Source organism: Pelophylax lessonae, assembly GCF_965119305.1.
Source record: "Pelophylax lessonae genome assembly, chromosome: 1".
NCBI lineage: Eukaryota > Metazoa > Chordata > Amphibia > Anura > Ranidae > Pelophylax > Pelophylax lessonae.
The window spans coordinates 327,215,623-327,242,673 of NC_138768.1; the positions used below are offsets into that span (position 1 = coordinate 327,215,623).

The following is a 27,051-nucleotide window of genomic DNA, read 5'->3' on the forward strand; positions in this document are numbered from 1 at the left end:
TCCACAGCTACTCCTTCTGTCGCCCCACCATCATGCATGGAGGAGTCATCTGAACTATTCAATCATAGTGTGAGTGACATGCTGCTGGAGGTTGCACAGCAATTTGAATGCTGTGATGTTGGTTCAAAGGTTGATGAAGGGAATAATGTGAGCCTAGAGAGAGGGGGTGACAATGATGGATAAGAATCTAGCAGTCATGTTGCCACAGCTGCAGCATACTGCCAAGTTTGCTCCAGTGATGAGGAGAGAGGGGATGATGAGATCACTGACTGTACTTGGATGCCTGAGAGAATAGAGGAGGAAAGTGAGGGGGAGGAGGAGTTAGCACAACTCCAACGAGGCAGCATGTGCTGCAGGGGCCACCATAGGAGTAGCCAACCTATTGTATCACACCACAGAGCTCCACAGGTGCAGGGTGCTGTAAACTTCCAGCGGACTTCCAAAAGTTCATTAGTATGGGCTTTTTTCAACACACGTGCAGTAGACCGCAGAGTTGCTGTTTGCAATATCTGTCTGAAGCAAATCAAGTGTGGCCAGAACACCAGCCGCTTGGGCACCACATGCTTGACAAGACATATGGTGGCGACCTGACATTCAGTCCATTGGCAACAGCACCTGAAAGAGCTACAAGATAAAACCAAGCATACTTCACATTGCTCCTTATCTGGGCTCTCTAACCCTACTATACCTCATATCTTCTCAAAAACCTGCATTGAGAGGGATGATGGTATAGCAATAAGTGCCACAGAAACTTGCACCCAATCTAATAGCAGTACACCACCTCTTGATTTCACCAGCAGGCAAATTTCACTACCCCAGTTGCTGAAATGTAGAAAAAAATACTGTCCCAGCCATCCACATGCTCAGCGTCTTAATGCTAGCTTGGCCAAATTGCTAGCACTACAATTGCTGCCTTTTCATCTGGTAGACTCTGCTCCCTTTCGTGAATTTGTGGAATGTTCTGTACCACAGTGACAGGTTCCAAAAAGACATTTCTTTTCACGTAAGGCCATTCCAGCTCTCTATCATCATGTGGAAGGTAGTGTTTTGGCCTCGTTGGACAGAGAAGTCAGCATGAAGGTTCACATTACTTGTTTGGCCACCACACCTCCAAAAAGTTGGTGCTGGTTCTGCCACATCTGGCTACTGCACCTCCTCCTCCTCTTCTTCTTCCTCTATGTCCTCTTCTGCTGAATTGTCCTCTGAAGCAGCAGTGCTCCCTAAGTGTTCAAGGGGCTACGCAAGCAGTCAGGCTAAAAGATGCCATGCAGTGCTTCAGCTGGTCTGTCTAGGGGAGAGGAGTCACACCGGGGCAGGAATTCTGTTAGCTCTGCAGGGGCAGGATCAGAGATGGTTGATGCCATGACAGCTTGAGACAGAAATGGTTGTATGTGACAATGGTACCAACCTTCTCTCCACCCTCTGACAGGGATACTTGACACATGTTCCATGCTTGGCACATGTCTTGAATTTGGTGGTGCAGCGTTTCTTGAACAGATACTCTGGCTTACAAGATGTAATTTACAATATGTACAATATGTATTGTATGTTACAATATGTATTTGTACACATACACATATATAGGTGTTATAGCAGAGAAGCCATATGGGTGTTAATTATTTCATTAGCGCAAGCATAGGTTTCTGCTACGTTCACACCTATATATGTGTATGTGTATCAGAGATGTATAGTAACGAAGTAGAACTACTTAAGTACTGTACTTAAGTACCGAAATGCGGTATCTGTACTTTCCTAGAGTAGAATTTTTTTCTCCTACTTCTACTTTTACTTCACTACATTTTTTCGATGATTTCGATACTTCTACTCTTATATTTTTTTTTTCATTAGCGCAAGCATAGGTTTCTGCTACGTTCACACCTATATATGTGTATGTGTATCAGAGATGTATAGTAACGAAGTAGAACTACTTAAGTACTGTACTTAAGTACCGAAATGCGGTATCTGTACTTTCCTAGAGTAGAATTTTTTTCTCCTACTTCTACTTTTACTTCACTACATTTTTTCGATGATTTCGATACTTCTACTCTTATATTTTTTTTTGTGCTGCATAGTTACTCGTTACTATTATAAAAATTACCACTGCCAGAACAGTAGATGGCAGGTTGCATAAAGCTCAAAAAATGTGTATAATGTCATTTGTAAATCAGCGCATACGAAAATAAAGGCTGTGTATAATAAAAGCTGCTATACCAAATCTTTCCAATAAAAAGAAAATATGAAACAAACAAATAAATGGTGCTACAGCGCTTAAAGTGCATCAAGAAACTACTAACAAACACAGGTTAATTATTTGAATAAATCATTTGAAATAATAAAAAACAATATGATGTTCAAACTTTTGACTTCTTTCTTTAATTACTACATAACACAGTACTTGTACTTTTACTTTCAGTACTTGGAGTAGAATTTTTTTTTCAAAACTACTGGTACTTTTTACTTTTAGTACTTAAGTAGCAAATTTTTTGAAAAAACTACTTGCAATACTTAACTAAAAAAATGTTGAATACTTTAGTACTTCTACTTAAGTAACTTTTTCTGCGAGCACTTCCACTTCTACTTAAGTCACTTTTTCATCGAGCACTTGTACTTTTACTCAAGTAGAAATTTCGAGTACTTTATACAAGTCTGATGTGTATATATACATACATGTGTGTGTGTGTATATATATACCCCTATACAGAATTTCAATACATAAAACATATGTATTTATACACATACACACATATAGGTGTTATAGCAGCGAAGCCATATGGATGTTAATTATTTCATTAGTGCAAGCATAGGTTTCTGCTACTTTCACACCTATATATGTGTAAGTGTATATATACATACATGTGTGTGTGTGTGTATATATACCCCTACACAGAAGTTCAGATGTCATGCCTGACTCCAAACATGTCCTCAAAAAAGCCCTATAAACGCCTGCAACAAAAGCCGGGTGACAGGGGCGAAGCCACTATCCGGTTCTATAAGTGTTCTAAGAGAAACAATCTTTTCTCTATAGCGGTCACCCTGACATGGAAGGGTTTTGTCACCCTGCCATAGCAGTCAGAGTCAGTTAACCCTACACTACACTATGGTTCCCTTACACTTAACACTTTCCCTACAGAAACTAGATTATTAAATCTAACTATAGTGGAAAATAGTACCCTACCTACACTAGATATCCCTTTCCTCACACTAATAATTGCTAAATGACACTTTGAAGCAAAAGTAACAGAACTGCTTCCACTCTCTTCCACAGCCCTGTATTAAAATGGTAGAGATTTGGCGGGGCTATCTTATATACTGGGGGGTGTATTCACTAATGATTGGCCTCTGGACCCCCTAGTCACTCCAATCACATTCCTAGCATTCTCCTGCCCCCTCAATTGACTTTTACCGATGGTTCTGATCCAATCACGGGCTTTTAAAGCCCAGTTCCTGTCCCATTGCATTTTGGTCGGTTCTGGTTGCCGAATTCCTAACTTTTTCAGCAAAAAGTTCGGAATTCGGCCGAACCTCGAACAGTCAATGTTCGGGTCGAACCGATGGTGGACCCGAACCGTTCGATCATCCCTAGTTCCAGGTCTAGTTCCAGGTACAAAAGACAGGAACAATGCTGGAGGCAATTTATAGGCCACACTAATTTTGTTAGCATAATTATTAATGTGGATTGTATGTTCCTTGCCAAGAACATTATTTTTATCAATTTGTTATTGGTAAAGTTCCACTTCAAGTTCACCTCATTGAACTCAGCTTTTGAAGTTCAATGCAACATTTTTCAGACGTGAATTGGCTGCATTGGTAGCCTTCAGGAGTGATACTGAAGGCAGATAGGAATCTTCTTCAAAAGCGGTGGTGGCAAAACCCCTGGGGATCTTGCCCCCCCCCCCTCCCCTGTTGAGAAACTCTGACTCAGAAAAATGGTGTCTAAGAGTTCACATCATAGTCAGACACTTTTGCTAATGAATTATAACATGTGTAGCCAGGTGCTGGTGAGTTGTTCCTATTGAATGCTTAAAACTAATACCAACTGAGAGTAACAAGTCTACAACAGGCCTGCTCATCATCTCTTGCCATCTTCCTCCCCTCCCCCTATCTCTCATTTGGTAATGTTATTATATTCCACGAGGCAATAGGAGGAGGAGAAGCAAAGGGGCATCATAGCGAGCTGCCCCGGGAATATTCAGGACAGTTGCCACCGGGGTGAAGGAGGGAACGGACCTCCATAATAGTAAGACCAGCAATTTGGGGCATCAGTCAGAGGTACAGCCTGCATTAAGGTAAAAAACCTTTTACCCTTACAATCATTTTAAGTAGATGATATTGATTTCATGTTAAACCATTTAATTCAATTATATATGGTACTTGTGAATGAAAGCCAATCTCCCCTCCCCATCTATTCACAAGAGGCCTGGAGCCTGAGGGAATAGCTGCCAGAGATGAAGCAGTCACTTCTCATCTACCTACATCCAGCTCACAGGAGTAGTTATTAGAGGTCAGACTGCATCCAGGTGGACATACATCAGACTGATGAATGGTCTTTGGCCGCCCTCTTGTGCTTTCAACTTTGCCTATACCCATCTAAATAATACTTCTCTGCACGGTTTACCACAGTTTTAAATAAAGCCATATTAACGCTATTGGTTTGTAAGGTCAGTTACAGGGTGGGCCATCACTGGAGCCAGTAGGAAAGACCAACATTTTCTGCTGCTTATTTGGTGGTATTGCTACATACTGTATGTTTGTGAAAAGTTTATTGTAAGTTCCTAGGTGTTCAGACATAATTAGCACCTATTGGCTGCCATTGGAGCATTAAAGTGGTAGTAAACACCACTTGGTCATTTTTGTCTACAGCTAAGCCTATAAAACAACCTCTTTAACTGCTTTTCTGACATGCACTTTTGAATGGTGAAGTGGTGGATGACTATTTCCCCATTCATGTTTATCAAAACATTAGAGAGACAAAACACAGATGTCAATTGCACTGTTATTGGCTGTGAACTGAGCTGCCATAATTTGGCAGTCCGAATAACAGGCAGTGTACCAATCCCATCCAAGCAGCTATGTAAAATTAAGTTTATGAATGAATGGATCATCATCAGCAGCAGATTAATAGCAAGGGATTTTCACTGCCGTGGAATCATTGTTTTTAACCACTTCAACCCCCACCTGGGCACCTGATCTCTAGCCTTTCTCTGTATGTGACCTGTATATTAACCCCTTCGCCTCATCTTTCTCAGTGTATGACCCATACATTTATGTATCCATTGTACCATTGCTAGGCTTCGTTTTTTAACAACCCCCATACTGTGGGCATTTAGGAAAGTGACCTCTTCTTTCCAAAAGGAGAAAAAAGACACTTCCAACATCATTTTGGGCACCTGTCTGTATTATAGCAAGTCATGTATTAATTGCCTTGCCTGCCAGTTTCATGTCATGCATAGGTCTATACTGTGCAAGTAGCTCGATAGGCATTCCAATCTATCACAGTTGCCTAGCTGTGCAGATACCCAATATGCAAAATAGGTGGTTTTCTGTTTACTACCAATGTGATTCAATTCAGAGATTAAAATTAGTATTGTGTATTTCTGAAGAAATGGAACTAACAAGCAGGAAATGGCATTTCTGAACCAGTTTAATGTTATTGACTTGCTTAAGTTGGCAAGTGCCAAGCTCCTTATTCCACGTGAGCTCCAACACTCTGGGTTAATCTCTGCTTGACATAAAGTGCAGCGTTATAATGGCTTATGGTAAGCTTTTTAAGAATATTACTTGCCATTATTTATTTATTATTTATTAAGTCCTTCTGCTTCCATTTTTTAACTAATATATGTGTCTCAGATTTACATTTGGCTTCAAGGTTAAAACAGTTTTTTTTTACTATTGTTTCCTCAGTATACACTTATAGATGATTCTAGAAGGAACTAGTGATGGTAAAGTGGAATAACCCTCATTCTTAGCAGATTGTTTTTTCTTCAGCCAATATTAGATCAATATTGTGTAATAGGCATTTGGCTTTATTTTAATTTCAAACCATTTTCAGTTTAAACATTTTATTTAGAGAAGGCAATTCATGCTTTGTTTTAAAACTAAAACTTTGAAAACAAATTACTTTGGAATTCAAAGTTGAGATTATATTGTACATTTTCTACAATGATATGGGGTTATTTTATTTTTTTTTGTTTGTTTTCTTATGTACAGTGTCCATAGAAGAAGCTGAACAGTTGCTATTTATTCAGAAAAAAACTGATTACCTGAGAACAACTTGATTGATGTAAGTTTGTAGACTGTATGAATTGTTTATGCTGATTATACATTTACTTTGTTATTTGGATGATTTTTTTTTTTCTTTCTTTGATGAGCTTGTGAGGGATAAGGAATAACGTAATTGCATAAAAGAAAAGAGCTTGAGCTTGGTAAGTGAATTTAGTAGGCATGCGAAAAAAACTCAGAAAGCATAGGGTCCTTTTAGATATGTTCCCTAGGTAAAAGCCATATGGAGGATAGTCATTAAATTAGGATTCAGTGAATGTATTGTCTGCGGCTAGCACAAAATAATATTGGTGCCAATTTTGCTAGCTTTATAGTTGTGTATGTTTTGTGTTATACAAGGCACAGACAGGATTACACCATTAAGATGTTCACTGCAGGAATTGGTATAAGTATACAACAAAATGATTATCAGCACTGGCCATAAGTTTATTTTAGTCATTTTAAAATAATATTTGCAGTGTTTTATGGTGCACAGTGGCTGTGGGATACCAATCTCACATTCTAGAAAGTGATATGTAAAATATGAGGTTACAAGGTAGGAAAGAGATAATCTACCAGAATAGTCTAATTTCAAAGCAAGCTGTGGTCTAATAGAGAAAGTTTTTGGCAGTATGAGGTGGGACTGTGGTTCCTCCATAAATTCTATGGTAGACTGCAAGGTTAAAATCAAGAAGCATAAATGTGAAGGTAACTTTAGGTAAACCACAGAAGGGTGTAGCTTACTAAAATCAAAAATGTAGTGAGAGTCATATACAGGGTAGCAAACACGGTTGATAGGCTTGCTATAGCTATGTAATAACAGCATCTTGAAAAAAACATCTTATATAGTTAGATAATTCATGCTATAGGTTTTTGGAATAGGTTTTACTATAGCAGGCTATAGCTTTTGGGATTATGTAATACCCTTGCAGGATATGGAATAGGCAACAGGAACAGTAAAATGTATTGTAATCAATGGTGGTGGTCAGAACCATTGGAATACCATAGGTATACCATGACATGATATGGCTTTTTTTGGCAGCATAGACATTTGGAAATACATTGCAAGCCATGGCTGGATAAAAATAATGGGTTCACAGCTGAAGGACAGTACAGTACCTATGTTTTTAATGCAGGTATGTCATGGTAGGCTTTAGCACAAGCACAACCAGAAAAAATGCACTGTAAGCACTAAAGAATGTCAGTAATATAGCTGGAGCTATAGCTTTTGTTGGAGCTGATGTTGAAGCTATAGCTTTCTGCAGCAAAAAAGCTTGGAAATACCATAGGAATAGCACAATGCTTTTGAACCTAGTCAGAAGACAACGCCGTAGGTACAGGGGTTTCTCCAGGTATACCATAGCAAGTTGTAACATATTTAAACAAGCACAGAAGTAAAATACATTTTAAGCAAGGATTAAGGTTACAAATACATATACAAGTTTTAGTAGAGTCATACCATAACAGGCTGTAGTATATTGGAGCCAAAAGTCTGAGAAATCAATCAGGAATAGGATTCTGCAATCTAAGCAATTTACAGCATGTATAGCTTGGAATGCTATGACTAATCTGATCAAGAATGCATTGTATGGCATACTAGGGTAAAAACATGGGTGCAGGGAATACTGTAGCTTTATGATAGATAGCCATAGTTGACTGGCACAAGTAAAATTCTAGAACAAAGCACTGTAAACCACAATATAGACAAAACATTGGTCCAAAGTTGCGGGTTATTGTTTGGGAATTCAGCACAGGAGCAGAAAAATTTATTATAATGTTAGAAAGGTCCATATGTGTTAGTGTAAAGCCTATGCCAGATATACCATGAATAGTATAGCTTACTGCTCAGAAAAATAAGCATGCATTGTCATCAAAAAAGTCAGAAACATACTGTAGATGTTAAGCATATTCTCAGGATAACCTGATAAGCTTTAGCATATCAGAGTGCACAGGTGGTAAATATGCATTGCAAGCCAGAATATAACAATGCACGCAGAGCTTACTGTAGGTATATTATGCAGGCTCCTGTACTGGGCACTATGCCAACACATGAGCCAAATAATAGGATTGCTATAGCAGCAGCTTTTATATACACTTTAGCAGGAGCTGGTTGCTATCAGGAATAAAGTAAAGCATTGTAAGCCAAGAAAGCGTTAATAAGCCTACATGCAGTACTTATTGTGGATATACAAAGGTAGGTTATCGGTTGCAAGAAAAGAATAGCAAGGCAAGAAGGGGATCAGAAACATGGGGAATCAGCATAAGGATAGAGGACCAGAAGCACAAAAAAATTATTAGTGCAGGGCTTATTGTAGCTATGGTAATGTAAACCATGCCCAAAATAGGAAAGTAAGTGATTTTGAAATCTTAAACCCTAAATAAATTCAGTTAGTCACAAGAAAGGTATTGCCTACATTTTTACTCTCCTAGAGCTATGGTACAGCAGGCTACACACGATTTTACCAAGCACAAGGGCAGAGTAATGCATATTAGGAATAAAATGGAGGTAACATAGGGCATGGTAGGCTATATCCCTCTAAAGCAGATATGTGTTTTATTCGGTGCAGGAACAGCACAATGAATTATAACTAGTCAAAAAAGAGCCATGGGTGAAGGGTTTACTGTACACAAACCATGGGATAAATTTTGCATTTTGAAACAAGCTGTTATAATGAAGCCCTAAAGCAGGTATGGAGGTTAGAAATACAGGTTCATGGCTTTGCTATGGGTATGCTGTGAAACAAATTCAGTTTGCTGTGCCAACATCTAGAGAAGCCAACACAGAAACAATATAGTGTGTTGTAGTCCAGGATGGAGGGCAGACAACAGGGAGCAGGGTTTAAAAATGTGTATGCTTTAAAGGTTATAGGCTTATAGCTAATTAAAATAAGAATATGAATAGTAGAATGCATGGTAAACAAGCAGTTTGGTTTAAAAAGCTGTGCACAATTACTTACTGAAAGTTAAGAATTGTATGCCAATATTGTTTTAATAAATATACAAGCAGTACCTATGGTGGGTATACAGTGGTAGGTTACTGGTTGCTAGAATACAATAGAAATAGAAGAAGGGGATCTGGAACATAAGAAATCAGCATAAGAATAGGAGACCAGGGGCAGAAGAAAACTATAAGCTCAGGGCTTACTGTTGCTATGATAATATAAACTATCAGGAATAAAGTAAAGCATTGCAAGCCAATAATGTGTTAATAAGCCTGCATGCAGTACTTATTGTGGGTATACAAAGGTAGGTTATTGGTTGCTAGAACAGTATAGTAATGCAAAAGGGGTTCAGAAACACAAGGAATCAGCATAAGGATAGAGGACCAGAAGCACAAAAAACTATAAGTTCAGGGCTTATTGTAGCTATGGTAATGAAAACCAGGCCAGGAGAAGGAAACAAATTGATTTTAAAAGCTTGCACCTAAAATATTTTCAATTAGCCTCACAAAAGGTATCACCTGCATCTTTACTTTACTATAGCTATGGTATGGCAGGCTAATGCATTGTAGAAAAAAAGTGGACGTAGGGCATTGTAAGCTATTTCATTCCAAAGCAGATATGTATTAAAATCAGTGCAGGAACAGCACAGTAAATGGTAACCAGCTAAAAAGAGCCATAGGTGAAGGGTTTACTGTACACATTCCATGGGATACTATACCTTTCTGGAATACATATAGGGTTATAGTGAAGCCTTAAAGCAGGGGTGGAGGTTAGAAACACAGGTTCATGGCTTTGCTACATGTATTGTGTAAGAGAACGCAGTTTAGTGTGATAACAGCTAAAGAAATTAGCACAGAAATAGTATAGTGAGTTGTAAGCCAGGATGGAGGGTAGACAATCAGGAGCAAGGCTTGCAAATGTGTATGCTTTAAATGTTAAAGCCAATTGAAACACGCACAGGAATAGTAGAATGAACTAAAAGCAAGCAGCTTGGTTTAAAAAGCTGTGGGCTATCACCTGCTGAAAGTTAAGCATTGTAAGCCTAGATTGTGTTAATAAGGTATCACCTACATTTTTATCTTTCTGTAGCAATGGCATGGCAGGCTTCAGGAGATGTTACCAAGCACAAGGAATGAGAAGGAAAATAATGCATTGTAGGAAAAAATGGAGGTAACATAGGGCACTGTGCCAACACATGAGCTCAGGTCTGGCAGGCTACAGGAGATTTTACCAAGCACAAGGGCAGAATAATGCATTGTAGGAAAAAGGGGAGGTAACATAGGGCACTATGCTAACATATGAGCTATGGTATTGCTGGCTAAAGAATAGTTTACAAAGCACAAGGATGGAATAATGTATTGTAGGAAACAATGGAGATAATATAGGGCAGGGTAGGCCATATCACTCTGAAATTTGGGAGCACAGCTAAAAAGCTGTGGGCTATCACTTACTGAAAAGTTAAGCATTGTAAGCCAAGATTGTGTTAATAAGGTATTGCCTACATTTTTATCTTTCAGTAGCAATGGCATGGCAGGCTACAGGAGATTTTATCAAGGACAGAATAATGCATTGTTGGAAAAAGTGGGGGTAACATAGGGCACTATGCCAACATATGGGCCCTGGTCTGGCAGGCTACAGGATATTTTACCAAGCACAAGAATGGAATAATGCATTGTAGGAAAAATATTTAGGTAACATAGGATATGGTAGTCTATATCACTCTGATATTTGGGAGCAGGGATTAAAAAGCTGTGGGCTATCACTTGCTAAAATAAACAGATAGTAATTCAGCTCCAGACAAGAAAACACCACTAAGAAAAAATGGGTGCAGTGTTCACAGTAGACCTGCTATACCATAACTGCCTACAGCCTACTCAGAAAATTGGGATAATGAAAGGTAAACCAAAATGGGGTGGGTGTATGGGTAGATGTATGTAATAGCAAACTATAGTTTACAATGGAAAGCAACAAAAAAAAAAGAAATAGAATATTATGTTTTAGTCTAGAAAAATGCATCGAGGACTGTAGTTAACATCTTTTTGAAGCATAAAGTCAGGAAAAAGCCAAGGCATAGACAAAAAGGTAAACCTGTATAGGGACAAACTATGGGTGCAGAGCTTACTATAGGCATACAATATTAGTTTATACCCTGGTGAAACAACAATAGTAATATAAATCATGTTGTAAGTTAACAAAAGGATTGGACATGGAATAATGCAGGCATCTCATATTGGGTTAAAAGTTGCTGAGACAAGCAAATTAATAAGTCAGAATGGAGGTCGAAGTGCAGAGCTGTAGGCTATAGCCTTTTAAAGTATACAGATAGTGGTTCAGTACAGGCTTTAGTTAACTGTCCCCAAAAAGGATGATTTCTGTAAGGTAAACCAGGGTGATGGAAGAATGCTGTTGAGTGTGGCTTATTGTAGCTGATAAACTTGGATGGAAAATGCAGTCCCAAGTTACCAAAGTTGACAAAAATAAATGGCAAACCAGCATAGAACTACAAGACAAGCTATAGCTCACTGAAAGCTGGATAGTGTGGAACTTCACAACGTTTGTAGTTACTGTAGTCCAAAAATCAGAAAAAAATATATATTAGTATTGCATCATCACTTGTGATAGCAGCTGTGCCATGAAAGCTATCGTAGTCATGAATCATGGGATACCAGAGCTTTCCTTTTCCCCCAAAATGCTATGTGTACATTATAGACTTTCATTGGCTCAGTTCAGAACCAAAAAGCTGTAACAAACTAAAATATCCCTTAGCTGTTTATTAGGTAATATATATTAATTTGCAAAAATATGATGAACGTGTATCAAAATCACAGCATCAGGTATGGGCCACCTGTGCAATCATGCAGTGCATCATTTTGTGGATGTAGGGTTGCCCAGATTTCTAGTTGTGTAGAGCAGTGTACATTGCTAGCTGAGGACAATTTTAACATACTCTACTGTTTAGCTGTCCCACCATTTGGTAAGCTCCTAGAGTGGTGTGGTAGCTTTAGGTAGACTCAGGAATAATGCACTGGGTAATTAGAATGCAAAAAAAATACAGAGGCTTCTGCATATGAATAAAATACAGATGGTAAATGATGTATACATTTTACAGAGGAAATATTTAGCAAATCAACGCCTGGTGTAATTTTCAGCACTTTAAGTTTCTTAGAAATATTTGCATAAATAGTAAGGATATAAAAATAATTTATGAATAAGTATAGTGAGTAAATAGAAAAAATACTACAAGTATGCCAAGGTGGAGGTGAATCATATTTAGCTAAATTAACAAAAATAATCACTTTCCCAATAACGTCTCTAATACAACAGGAAAGGTGTGTGCTATATCAAATACAGTACTGTAATAGCAGTGAATGGGTCCCTACAACATATCAGCTAAAATGATGATCAGCAAAGAATAAGCCGAAACGTGTACTCTGCCAGGAATGTAATAAATTATATTTTGTTGAGACTTATTTTTATGGCAGGGGTATATTGTAGTATGTAATGTCAGGTAAAGACCAATGAGCGTATCCTAAGTAACACACTTCAGCATTGATATGCAAACAGGGGTAGCTACTTTGGTGAGGAAAGTATTGTCAAAAGCAACATGAGAGATAGCTGGATACAGATAAATAGATGTAAAGTAATAAGGAAATAATATGTATTGCATGGCTAAAAAATAGGTGTGCAACTATGGTAACAAGAAGTCTACAGTTTAATATACATAGAGCTGTGAAATGGCACTTGGGGCCCACTTTTGTGCACTGCAATAATGTGCATTGTGTCATGCTTTAACACATGTTGCATTGTTTATTTACAAGACACTGCCAATGCACAAATCATATATGCAAAAGATATAAAAGAGCTTTAAAGCAAAAATAATGTTTTAAGAGACACACATTTTCTGAAATACAGCACAATTCACTGGATGAGGAACTAAAATGTACATATATTTTGATACAAACTGCAGCAAAGTTCTTATGCATATTGATGTTTAAGGTTTACACTCTAATATCATACTGTAGATTACTGAAATGGTTTATTTCCTTTCTAGGACCTGCATAGATGTAATTTATATCACCCAACTTTTTAAAGTGATAAAGAGGGACACCCTTTAGCACACAGTGGGGGTTATTTATTAAAACTGCAAAATTTGGTACAACTCTGCATAGAGTCAACTTTCAGGTTTTATTGACAAAGTTTAATTGAACAAGCTGGAGATAGAAGCTGATTGGCTACCATGCACAGCTTCATCACACTCTGAGTGCACCAGTTTTAGTAAATCTACCCCAGTATGTAGGCAAAGGACACATCCCTGCCATGGCCCTGGTTACACCAAGCAAAAAAATCTAATGTGTAGAAAATTATTGGATAAACCAAAAAAGTGCTTGTCTTAACCTCTATTTTTTCTTTTAGCTTTTCTAAATAACAAATGGGTAATATAAAGGTTGGACACAAAGTTTAGTGCAGCATAATACTTTTGGCAAAAAATAGTGCATTTTGTGTCGAGCTATGCTCATCAGACCAAAAAGAGAGATAGCTGAGGCTGCATGAGGGGCAGAGAAATTTGGTCTCAAAGGAGGGGGCGGTCCCTTCAAATGAGGGACATTTGGGAGCTATGTGTGATTACATACATTGATGTTTCCTGCTCATTTTTCTGCTTTATACAGCATTGATATTTTCAAAATGCTTTAGTTGTGTTCATGCTTAGGTCACATTTGTTTTTGAGTTTTCCATAGGTGAACACAAAAATGCATTATTGACTATTGTGTCAACAGCCTTTAGACTTTCCGTTTTTCAGTGTTAAGTTTGTTTTCTTTCCTTTGATCTAGTTTTGTCTTCTGTATTACCTCCCACGATATCCTGAATATTAGCATAGTGGGACTAAATTAAAAAGTCCAGCCCAGCATTAACTGTCACTTTTAAAAACTGCCACTTTTAAAAACTACCACTTGCCTCTCCTAAAACTCGTCTTACCTGATGCAAAACATTACCTACTCATAAGAACTACATACATTACATACTCATAAGAATAAGAAGGACAGCAGGCCCATTTATATATATATATATATATATATATATATATATATATATATATATATATATATTTATACATTCCAAATTTAGACTTTCCAAAAAGGACAGCAAAAGAAAGGATAATGCATTCCCTAAAGTGAGCATGACATAGTGCTGAGTACTGGGCATGGTTTAAGGGGATACAGTTAGAGACTGAGTGTACACACAGTATATACTGCCCACCTTTGTTGCATTCTGTGAACTGCTACCAGGCTACTTAGTAACCTGCAAATGTTAAAACAACAAACACTTTGGTCAGGAGTATGTAACATGCAGCACAGCATGTGCAGCTGTTTAGAGCATGTAATAGTGTCCCTTATATTGCTGAATTGTCCAGCAAATATGTAGCCGAGTGGGTGGACAGTAGAGAAAGAAAAAATGCCCTTCTTTTGGTGGTCAGTGGGACAACATTGTTCAGTAGGAGAAAAATGAAATGCCACACTCTTGGTGGTCAGAGGGAAAAAAATGGCTGACATTATTGGTCAGTGGCAAAAAATTACCTGCATCATTAGTCAGTGGGAGAAAACAGCCTGGCATCAATCAGTGGAAAAAAATGGACAGCATTTACTCTCACATTATGAGAGTAAAATATTCCCCCAGCGTAAGTGGGAGCAAATTGCCTTGGGTTATGATCAGTGGGAGGGAAAAAAATACCTGGAAGTTAGGGGGAGAAAAAAGTAACTTTGGTTTCAGTGGGAGTTAAAAGTAAGACAGTACAGAAACTTTCTGCAGTGTGAAATGCACATCCTTCTACTCCCCAGCATAAACAGAAATTCATGGCTCATGTGACCCAAGCATTCCTTTTTATGAGCTATTCTGATCCAAATGTAATTTGCCAAAACAGATTGTGCATCTTCATGTGATCATCCTCACATGTTTATGTTCAGACCTGTTTGTGTTCTTATGTAATGTATAATTATAGAACCCTTCCATATCCATACCACACATAACAGTCACAGAGTGTACTGTAAGATATTTCTTTAATAAACCCACATTCTGACAAAGATACTTCACCACCTTTTCAGAAATACAAATTCCTGTCTTCATCCGCAACATCTTGCATCAAATGTACTGAACTTTCCCTTTATCACAGCTCTGCAGAAAGATGTTTTTTTTGATCAATATGTGGTAAATGTCATGAAACACTGCGGACAACTAAATGGTAGGCCAGCCATACACGGATAGAATTTCATTAACTTCCCCCATCAACACAGACAGTGTTGATGCAGGAATCCCTCCTGCCGGGCCATTGTCTTCTCACGGCAGGGGAAGAAAAACAGTGAGAAGACAGTGATTAATGCTAGTGACTATAGCAGCCACTAGTGATAATGGCAAGAGAATCCGGCAGGCTGGTTGTACACAAGTGGATCCATCAATGAACTTAGTACATTCAGCCTGCCCATTAACAATTCAAATCTCGGCCGGTTACTGTTGAACTAGCTGAGATTCGAACCGTGTATGGCCGGCCCTAGTTTTAACACATTTTATGTGTGTGTGTGTGTGTTTGTGCATGTATATACTGTATTATATATATATATATATATATATATATATATATATATATATATATATATATATATATATATTTGAATTTAAATAAAAGAAAATAAAAAACTCCTTTGGTAAATCAATCCCAATGCTATTATGATGTTATCCAACACAGAGAAAACTGCAAAATGATTCCAAATAGATTTTGAACAATAAAAACAGCCTTCAGGAAAATGTTAATCCAGTTATAGCCAAATCCACTGCTAAAAACATATAGAGAGACAGCACTGATAGGATAGTTAGCAAAATTATTAGAATATTCTGAACATCTATTTTGGGAATTAGTAAATACATAAGGTAAATGTAAAATGCATTAAAGATTTTTTATAAAATTTCACTAATACTTACAAAAATTAGCTCATCTCAGTATTAGGCATGAATTACAAGAAAACCTGCAATGTTAACGAAATCCATTTAGTGATGATTAGAATTAACACAAGATACATACTTTACATGCATTTATCTTTTGCAATATCTATAACAAACAAATAAAGGACATGTTTACTGATTGATAACTATATGCATAATCATCTTTTTCTTCTCTTGTAGAGTTGACAAAAATTTGATTTGTTTGCTATATTTCTGTCAGATAAGATCTGATAACTAATCCATTCCTTTAATAATCCACAGCTCAGTCAAGTGGTCCATCAGTTTTCCCCATGTTGCCCTGCTGTGACAGTCTTTCCTTAGGATCAGAAGTTACCATTGGGTGCTTGTCTACTGGATACCTTCCTGCTCCTGTAGATGTTACTTGGAACTCAGGTTCCATAACTACTGGAATTAGAAACCTACCAGGCATACTTAGTAGAAATGGGAACTATCTCTCAACCAGCCTTCTGACTATTTCTACATCTGACTGGAAAAGTAACAAATATACATGTAATGTGGATCACAAGGCCACAGGTACAAAAATCAACAAGGATATACCAGGTAGGAGCAAAATAATTTTTTTTACTTGTAATTATACCAATATTGTAAGGCTATTTAACCCATGGCCCTTAAAAAGATAGCCTAGGTGTCATTTTAACTGAGATGTTATGTTTAGGAGGGTGGGAAGGTCTGCCTGATCGCATGAACATTGTGATTGGCTGTCACAGTAGCCACGTGATCGGGAGCTGGTCCCAAAGTCAGAGACCAGAAGCTGCTTTTGACAGTTTGGTCTGCGCACTCTCTGCACAAAAACATCTGGCAGCCATAGATACATATCTGCAGTGTGTGGGCGTTAAAGCCCACCCTCTTTGCCGTCACGCCTAAGTGTTACATGGGTACCAACAGGTTAGATGGATTTAACAAAGTCAACAAAATTTTTACTCTGGTTTTAGAAATGTGAAAGGAGTGTCCTGGAGAATAGTAGAAAGCTGTACCATGTTAGTCACTTCTACTAGTAGAAAAAATGGCCTTTGACATTAGCTAGTAAATGGTATAATTTTATTGCAGTGATAGTCAATAGGCTTTAATATAGGGGACCTCAAGTGATGTAAAGAAAGGCTGTGCATATGTTTCAGGAAATGTACTGCTATAGAACTTTTCAGAGACTGCAAACATAGAGATTGCCAGAGGATATGAACATGCTAGAGGAGCTATGCCAGAGACTATGGGCATGCTACAGGACATGGCCAGTTACTATGCTCATGCTTCAAGAGATAGTCAGAGACTGCAGACATCCTACAGGAGATGTTCAGAGACTGGGGGCATGCTTCAAAAGACAGTCACAGACTGGAGAATGTTTATAGAACTGTCATAGTATTAACCGTATTTTGAAAATAAGTTTAAATTGGTTAATATTTTGTCTGTTTATTTAGAGTGCATTCCCGATGAACCCACCCCACCCACTGTAGAAGTTTTGCAAGGATCTTGCGGGGAAACTGGTTCAGTCGATCTTGTTTGTCTCATCGGTGGATACTCTCCAGAAGACATTAAAATCCAGTGGCTTTTGAATGGAAAAGGAACTTCTATTTCTCCAACAAATAGCACTCCATACAAGGATAACGAAGGGAAATTTGGAGTTAGAAGTCAAGTTTCTGTTCCTAAAGATGACTGGAATTCTGGGGACACTTACACTTGTAGTGTGAGCCATCCTCCAACTTCCACCAAAAATCAAGATAGCATTCACAAATGTTCAGGTAATAATAGCATACTCTGCTGTAAAAACAAACAATTGTCATTGCTGAAAGGGTTTGAAATACATATGTACTAGTAAAAAGATCTAAAAAAAAAAAAGAAGTAAAAAGATATAGAGAGTACCTTAACCCAAGAACAATCTAGTGATCGACTACTTTCAAACAGGACTGTTGGAAAATTTCGATCAGTGCATGCGGCCAATTGACTCCAGCGCTGATTAGTGTATTCTGACAGCAGAGAAGTCCCAGCAGTTAGATAAAAATGCCACAACTGGGAGGATTACCCTATCCATAGGGGAATCCATTTTTCTTTGTTTTTTTAAGCCTGACGGTCTATTAAGAAAGAAAAAGATTAATCTATGGCCAGCTTAAAGATTACAGAATACTTCTTCCTTTTTCCTCCTTTAAATCAGGTTATGTTTTTGTGGCTCACATAAAGATCTGTAAACTATGCTAGTTTGATTATAATGCAGCACATATAAGAGTGTACATGAAGGTTTTAGCTTACATCAGTTTTGTAAGGACCAATAGTTTTTTTAAATTATCAAAAATAAATAACAAAACACAAAATTAATCTTATTTAACAGACCAAAAGGAAGCTACACTTTAATAGAAATGTTCAGATTGCTTTTTTACATTTAAAACTGCAACTTTTGTGATAGCAACATTTATAAAATTATATGTCCTCCACTCTGTATTAAGTAAACTAACAATTGCTTATTGAAAATATATGAAACAGTTCATTTGGGACACTAGGAGGAGACATTTATAAATTGTATGACTATTAAAATAGCAACCAACAAATTCTAGCTTTTGCTTCCGTAACATGGATTTAAAACCGCAAAGACATCTGACATCTGTCCTAAAAGGAATAATCAGTGTTTACTATGTAATGTTTAAAGCTGAACTCAGGGCATCAAAGCTTTTATATAAATATATTGCCACAAAGCATATAAATCTACTTTATGTGCAAAAAAAAAAAAAAAAAAAAGGCTTTACAAGCACAGATATTACATTTTAAAAGTAGCAGTGACCTTATCATTGTGCTGCAAATAGCCTTTGCAGGGAGCAGGGCTGTGGGAGGGGTCCAGCAGGTCCACCTAATACAGGCTGCCTGCCGATAAATACAGGAGGGGGTGGAGACAAGAGGAAGAGCAGCATTACAGGAAGCTCATGCACAAAGGCAAAGTTTCACACTGGATTATTGAATAGATCTGGAAGAAATGTGCAAAATACACCTGGATTCAAATAAGAATACACTGATCTGGTATTTAGACAATATTTGCTTATCCCAGAGTTCAGCTTTAAGTAATATCCAAAACGGTCAATTGGTGAGTCCTAACAAAGATCAATATAATAAAATAGTAACCATTTTGCTTTTCAAGATCATTTCAGGCCAATGCTTTTGTTTACTTCTCTACCAATAAGTATATTATACCAACGTTTGTGTGTTCTTTTTTTTTTCAGAGTCCTCCCTCTTCCAGCCAAAGGTTGTCATTTTGCCACCTTCCCCAAAAGATTTACTGATCACCAAGGAAGCCAAAGTTACCTGTATGGTGGAAAAACTGACGTCTACAGATTCTACAGAATTTAAGTGGAGGCGTGAGGATGGCAAAAGACTTCAGGTTTTCAGAACTGATCCAGAGCAAGGATTCGATGGCACATACACTATCAAAAGTATCCTGAGGATTAATGTTGCTGACTGGTATTCCGGAAAACAGTTTACCTGTACTGTATCAAACAGTGACCTTCCAGCCCCCATAGAAAAATCAATTACATATAGAGATGGTAATAATTTATGTATAAATATATATTTATTATGATCATGACTACAAAATCCATTGAAAAATGTATTCCTATTAGTAAGGTGAATACGGTTGAATATATTATAGTTATGAGTTTCAGCTCACAGATGGAACTCTTCACTCCTTTTCTAATGTTCACCATGGTAGCAATAACTGCTTTCCTGCCTCTTGCTTTCGAAGGTCAAAAGCTGACGTCCAGATTACAGTATATGCACATCTGAATGAGTCAGATCAGGGACAGCCCCATACAGACCTTTAAAAAAAAGTGTCTGAAAGCAAATAGCTACTGATATACATCTGCTTTAGAAAAGCTATGATGCTGTGCTAAATAATGAACTACTTTAGGGAAAAAAAAAATATATATATATATATATATATATATATATATATATATATATATATATATACGCTGCCCTGAGACCTTTATTGTTTCCCTTTATTTAGCACTGGACCTGAAAGGACACATTTTAAATAGAAAAACCCTTTTGTTGTCCTGGGGACAAAGTTCTCTGGGATATTGCAGCCTCTGACATATGAAGGCTGTATTTTAATGGAACTAGAACAAGTACCAATCTTTCTCCCTTTGCCTCTACTTATGAGCTTTTGTAAAAAAACAACCCCTCCCTAAACATATTGATTTGAGGAACACAATAGGCGAAAATTAAACAATTGGGGGGGGATGGATACATTAGACATGGCTGGATGCTGATCAGCTGAACCACTTATTGACTTAAATATATATATGCACATTTCCAGTTATGAAAAGCTTGTGTGTGACGAACCCTTTATTGGATTTAAAAGTCAGTTTCCTGTTTAATGCTGCAAATATACATTGTTTTAATTTTAAGATTCAAATTAAAAATACATTTTTTTTTATTTCCTACAGAGGAGGTAACAGAACCAACAATTTATTGTTTCCCACCAGCCCAGGAGGAACTTTCTATTCTTGAATTTGTAGGTCTAACCTGTATACTTAAACAATTCAGCCACAAAGATTTGTATGTGCAGTGGAAGAAGAATGGTGTAGTCATTGATGAAAATAATTACACAAACACTGAACCCGTGCTGGATGGAGACGATGAGAGCTACATTATGTACAGCACAGCCATTATTAGTAAATCAGATTGGAACAGAGGAGCAACATTTACCTGCTCAGGCGTACTCAAGCAGATAACTTCAAAAGAAATTAAGAAAAACAGGGGTAAATGATTCTTGTGCTCAATTTTTTTTTTTTTTATTATATTCCAGTGGCTTACTCTTTTTTTATCCTTTGTTACCCACAACCTATCATCATTTTGATGTGTGGAACATCAAGCTTTAGTGTTCTAATGTCATAAAATCAAGCAACTGTTAAGCCAATGCAGTTTTTGCCATTTGGATGACATTAGTCAGAGTCATGTAATTTATGAACAGATGAGAGGAAATCCTGCCAACATTGAAAAGTAAACCAATGACAAAATCAGCATTGTATTAACACTGTTTATCAAGATGTCCAACATGTTCCCTTGTGTATGTAATCTCAACACGTTATTATCTTGCATTCATTCTTGCCTTATGTTTCTGGTGTGTGGAACACTGGATTTTACTTTGTGTTTGTCATGTCCTGTCATGTGCTTATATCTCAATAAACTCTTGTATAACATTATGTTGCTAAACTCAGTATGTCTGTCTTTACTTATCTGGGGTCTTAATATATCAGTATACATTTATTGCAACAAATAGAGATGCATACATTAATTATTACAGAGATAAAACCAGCTAACAACATAGTATATCATTACTATAAAAATTATACATTTATAAAGTGTCACTACTTACAAATACTGCAACCAATACTGTTAGGTTTCAACAAGAAAACTTACCTTAAATGTCTATAGTCGACCCTCCCTGTATAGGTGCATAAGCATATACAGCACTATTAATGTAATCCTTTATTAGATTATATTTTAGAAAGACACAGTTTCATATTCAGATTGTTCTGGTATGTTATAAAAGCCAGACTGTATATGAAGAGTTCTCACTATGGACCTAAACCTTCAATAGATGACAAGTGGAAGTACTTGTATATATCTATGAGTAGTTTGTCAAGGAACACCTTTCCAGTCCATATAGTGTCTTTTTCTACTTTGCCAACCCAAATTATTGATGAACACTGGTGTTTTAACTATATTTCTTATCTAAATTACACTGTTGACACTGTATAGGCTCGTTTTACAGGTAACAACTTGTAGCATCACCTCCATTGCTCGTTTGTATCAATGCATTGAGCATCAAGTCTCACCAGTATTCATTTTCTATTCTTAACTATTAAAACAAAGTATATGGGAGTACCCAACAAATTTTCACTAGATAGTTTCTGATTAGGAAATTTTTGATAAACAAAAGCATTGTCTATTAAAAAGCCCTCCACTTAATATGATACAGGCCAATGTCTAAAATGTAAACTACTGGTGGATACCCAGCAACATCAGAAAGCTGCATCTAACTAAAGAATACAACAAAATGCAATACCAAATTCAGGTATTGGTCACAGCCCATATTAGTTCCAAAAATCTATTTTATCCAGATAATAAGTCATACATTAGATCTATGTAACCTAGCTTGTGCACTAACAATCTCCACGCTCTTGATATTTTTGTTTGAACCTTAGTGAGGTGCCTTTATTAAAGGAGTATAACTAACTCACTGAAGCTGTATTTATTGCAATCATTCAAAGATATGCAACTGAAATTCCAATTTTGCTAAATTCCTCTAGGTGTTTAAAAAAAAAACACAAATCCACTTCTCTGTGTGAGCATGGTGCTCTTTTGGATTGCAAAAAAACAATTTGCTACACTGTTAAAGTACTTTACAGAAACCAGCTAGATACTTGCAAATAACATAAACATGGTACAGAATCAAACCCTAAAAAATGTATGTAAAGCCCAAATATATCTTTCAGTCTCTTTACCATCATGTATAGAGTTTTTAATTTTTTTCATGGATCTATTGCAAAGTTTCTTACTTGGAGAGCAAGCTAACAATTCTGCTGATAATTATGAGGCAGTGGCATTACATATTCAGCCTGCAACACAAAGGGGTTGATTTACTAAAGAAGATTAGGCCATTCAATGTGCCCCAGAGAGTAGTGAATGTGTGGAAGCTTCACCTGATTGGATGATGGAAGTCAACTGGACTTCACCTTATTCACTAAGTTCTGGGGCAAATTTCCTTGCAAAGTGAACAGTCTGTTTGTCTTTAGTATATCAACTCCAAACTGCTGTTACTGACAGAATCTCAACCTAAGAAAGTAAGTGAGACATACAGCCAAACATGCTGAAAAATAGATTTGGGTTTCAATCACTTTAAAATCCCTGCATAATTGGCATACCTCACAATACCATTATAATGTCTGCTTTTCATTGTCAAGTGTGTAGCCCTGTCATGTGTAAAATGTTATGTGTTTGTCTACTTTTACCTTCTTGTAAAAGCTAAATGCAGGCAGGAAATGCATAAAAGAGAAAAATGAACCCAGTGTTCCAGGTTCCTAGTTTTTTCCCCTTCAGCTAAATTGGTCTAGTTATCATGTGGCTGGGCATTATATAGCCAATCCCATATTATACATATTTGAACAAAGCAGTAAAAACACTTGGTTTTTCTAATAATTGCTGCAGTATTAGGCTGCAAACCAAAAGTACTTGTGTGACAGGAATCTGATCAATATTCCTTCATGTGACTGTCTCTAGGTGAAAATATAGGATTATTGTGTTGTAAAGATAGTAGAAATCCTAGATCAATCAGTGTAATCTTTGCATTAACAAGTTACAGTGCTGCTAATTTAGGAAAACTGGATCACTGGTAGATTTACTGACATTCTTAAAAACCTAAAAACATTTAGGAAAACTGGATCACTGGTAGATTTACTGATATTCTTAAAAACCTAGAAAATTCCAGGGAATCAAGTTAAGATTTAAGAGCAAATGATTATTCTAAGGCCCATTCAACCACAATTAAATGTATAGAAATTAAGTATAACTTTATTATTGTTGTCTGCCCCCCCCCCTCATTGGGGATATTCACCCCCCTCTATTTGTCCTATTTATTGTTACCACTGAGAGTGAAAGTGAAAGGAATTCGCACATTTTAGGTTGTCACTAGAAGAGTAATAGAGGGGAAATCTTCCAATGGAGACACTAGTTCTAGTTACAACCAGGGATTTCCTCACTTTGGAGCGATTTCTTTCCCTTCCTGTTTTGGCTAAGGGACAGGACATGATGGGAAATCCCACCAATTGGACAAAGAAGGAAAAAGAAACCTTACAGAGGTTATAACCCTCCACAATTATGAAAAAATTCCTTTAATTCAATTTAGAGTCTTTAGACATGTGGTGGTCTTGTGATTTTGACAATCCCATTACCAGCAGCAGTTCAGACTAACACTATCATGTGTTTTAACTCCCCAATTTATTGAATAAAGAAATGTATAATATGACTGAAGACCCATGTGAACCTATAGTATATTTTAACCAAGATGGAGGATGGTGCCAGTCTGAACTTTTCATCCATGCATAGCTGTAGGGCAGCATGTAATATCTCATTCCCTTCCTACCGAAAGTAACCTTGTTTTTGGTAATTTTACACAAACCTTGTCCCTAATTTAATAACAATGACAAGTTGTTTCTGACCCACCCACCTAATATTGTAATGCCCATAGATTCCAGAGAACACACTGTTGTGTGGATATCCTGTGGATAGCATCACCTCCTGGCAACCCTGAATTTCACTCAACATTCTCTTTAAAAGTCTCCCTACCACTTCACTCTTCCTACTTGTATTGCACTTTTGCAAGTTGCATATTTATCTGGTGACCCCTTCTGACCCCTTCTGACCCCTTCCGACATGACAGCTCTAAACAGACAAGATTTTCCAAATGCTCAAATACCTTGCTACTAGGTATTTTTCTTGGATAGCATTAGAAGCATATATTATTTATTGGCAGTCCTATTTTCAGAAAATATGTTTTTTTTTTTGTTTGCACATATAGAGAATGACCAAGAAGTGCAGCATGGTTGCACCACTCTTCTAAAGATAAACACTTTTCTAAATATACAAAATGGAGCAGATGTTGCTCCAAATTAACAAAAGTGGCGCAGGTCTCTATGTTAATTACTACATGCTCCAAACTCTCTAACTGCCCCCGCTCAGAATTGGAAGGAGGAGGAGGGTTATTAACCACGAAGGCTCTGCTCATGCTGACAAATCACATCCTGTACACCAAGTCAGACCTGGTGGGGATCTGTAGCAGTTTTCTTTATGGAAAACTGCCACATTCTCTCTGTTAATTAGGTTCAGGCCCCACTCTGAAATAGAAACTGGTGCAGGTGGCACAGATCTGCTTTGTTAATGTGGTGCACACTTCTCCCAACAGTTTTCTGCTCCATTATAATGGCACAGGAAGCTTAGCTAATTCTCTGGATAAAGTCTACATTAAAAATGAACTGCTTCAAATTCTGACATTGGGTTAGCACCTTTTATTTCAGACCTGAGACTCAGACCTGAGACTCGTAGAGTAATTTTATTGCTTTTTTAATGATTTTTTGTTTACTTTAAGTTTCATCAGCCTAAACTCATCAAATGCTAGTATTTTGTGAAATATTTACTTTAGAAACAACACGATAAAAGGCGATACAGAATTATACTGCACATTTTTTGTCATCATTCAACAAACACAAACTAATGAGATAGTTGTGAAAAGCTTTAATGCTGCTGTAAAGGCTTATATAAAGGCTTGATATTCATAGTAGTAGTACTAGTAGTGGTTGTGGTAGTATTTCGTATCCGAAGTTTACAGATTAGTACTCTGTACAGCACATAAATTACTGTGTTTTACAATCAGTTTTAAGTTTGGTACTCAATTGCTGTAAATATTTTTTTAGTGTGTGGTATAAATGATTTTTACATGCATTTGCACTAAAAAAAAAAAAAAAAGACTTAATTTTTAGAAAAATTGGGAAGCAAAAAAAAAAAAAAAAATCACATTACACATTACTATATGTAGATGTATGAGGCCCACCTCTATGGCCTCATTCAAACAGGGCGTACGATACCGTACTTCCATGCGTTCCCGTGCAGGCATTCCAACTGATGTCTATTGGGACACAGTTGACTGTAGAGACACAGCTGCTCTGTCCTAATATGACATTCATGTGGGTGCAGGCGCATATGTGGGCAAGTGCATGTCCCTGAACCTAGGCGTTATGCATTCTGTGACACTCACCACACTCACACGGATATCATACTGGGTCACAGCGGCTGCATTTGGGCAGCTGATGTGTCCCAACAGAAATCGATGTGACTGCCTGCACGGGGATATACAAAACACCTGCCCATACGTATGCAGGCAAACATAGCCCTGCACAGGCATACAATATTGTATGCCCTATGTGAACAAGACCTATAAATTGTCACTTATGAGTTATTTGTTAGAAGCTGACTGAAATAGAGCATGTTAATGTCAATTCATATAACAGTTATAACACATATATAACCCTTATTGTATTGTTTAAAGTTAATGTGACCTTGCATAACCCATATCCAAGGTAAGGATGGTGTTGAAGTTCAGGGATAGGACATGTGTTAGCCCCTTGGATCCTAGGCTACAGCTAACCACAGGGGAGTTGATTTTCTAAATGCAAAGTGAATAGCCTATTTGCCTTTAGTAAACCAGCCTCTTTCCAAGTTAAGAATAACCCATGTCCCCTTTTGCCTTTTACTGTCAAATGGTAGAATGTCAGTGAGCAGATTCTGGCAATTGACAATTATTCAACATGGTTTAATTCAAGAGGCACATAGGAATCTATTTAAAGACTAAAACAGGTACTTGAAGATACCACAAGAATCCTTAGCATCAGTGCTGTTGTTGCCTAAGATCCTTTTCCATGCCAGATTTTTATAAAACCTTTTAGCCGGCCATTTATACATGGTACATAATTCATAAAATATATTACAAACAGTCTCCTTAAACATGTCTGTTTTTTGGCATAGTCGTGCCATAGTTTGCTTCTGGCTTATAAATGTAAAGAGCCTATTATTCCAAAAATACATGTACAAAAATACATGTATTATAAAAACAACAATCTGAATCTAAATGAGAGAATTCTTATATAATGAGAAATCTACTTTTCAAGGCAGATCTCTCAAATGGTTTCCCAGGGCTCAAAAGGCCTTGAGACAGGAAATATATTTTCCCTGTGTGACCTTGGATAATTTACAATTATAACAAATATTAACCTGTTTCCCCAAATCTTTATCACTTTAGGGATGTACG

At 37.1% G+C, this 27,051-nt stretch overlaps 1 gene segment (V, D, J or C); it reads left to right on the forward strand.

The window, feature by feature from the left end:
• LOC309544178 (immunoglobulin gamma-1 heavy chain-like) overlaps positions 1–21,391 on the forward strand; it is a 764,436-nt gene extending 743,045 nt beyond the window's left edge. The window contains exons 4-7 of the C gene segment in view: positions 16,452–16,751; positions 17,624–17,944; positions 19,409–19,729; positions 20,633–21,391.
• The last annotated feature ends 5,660 nt before the right edge of the window (positions 21,392–27,051 follow it).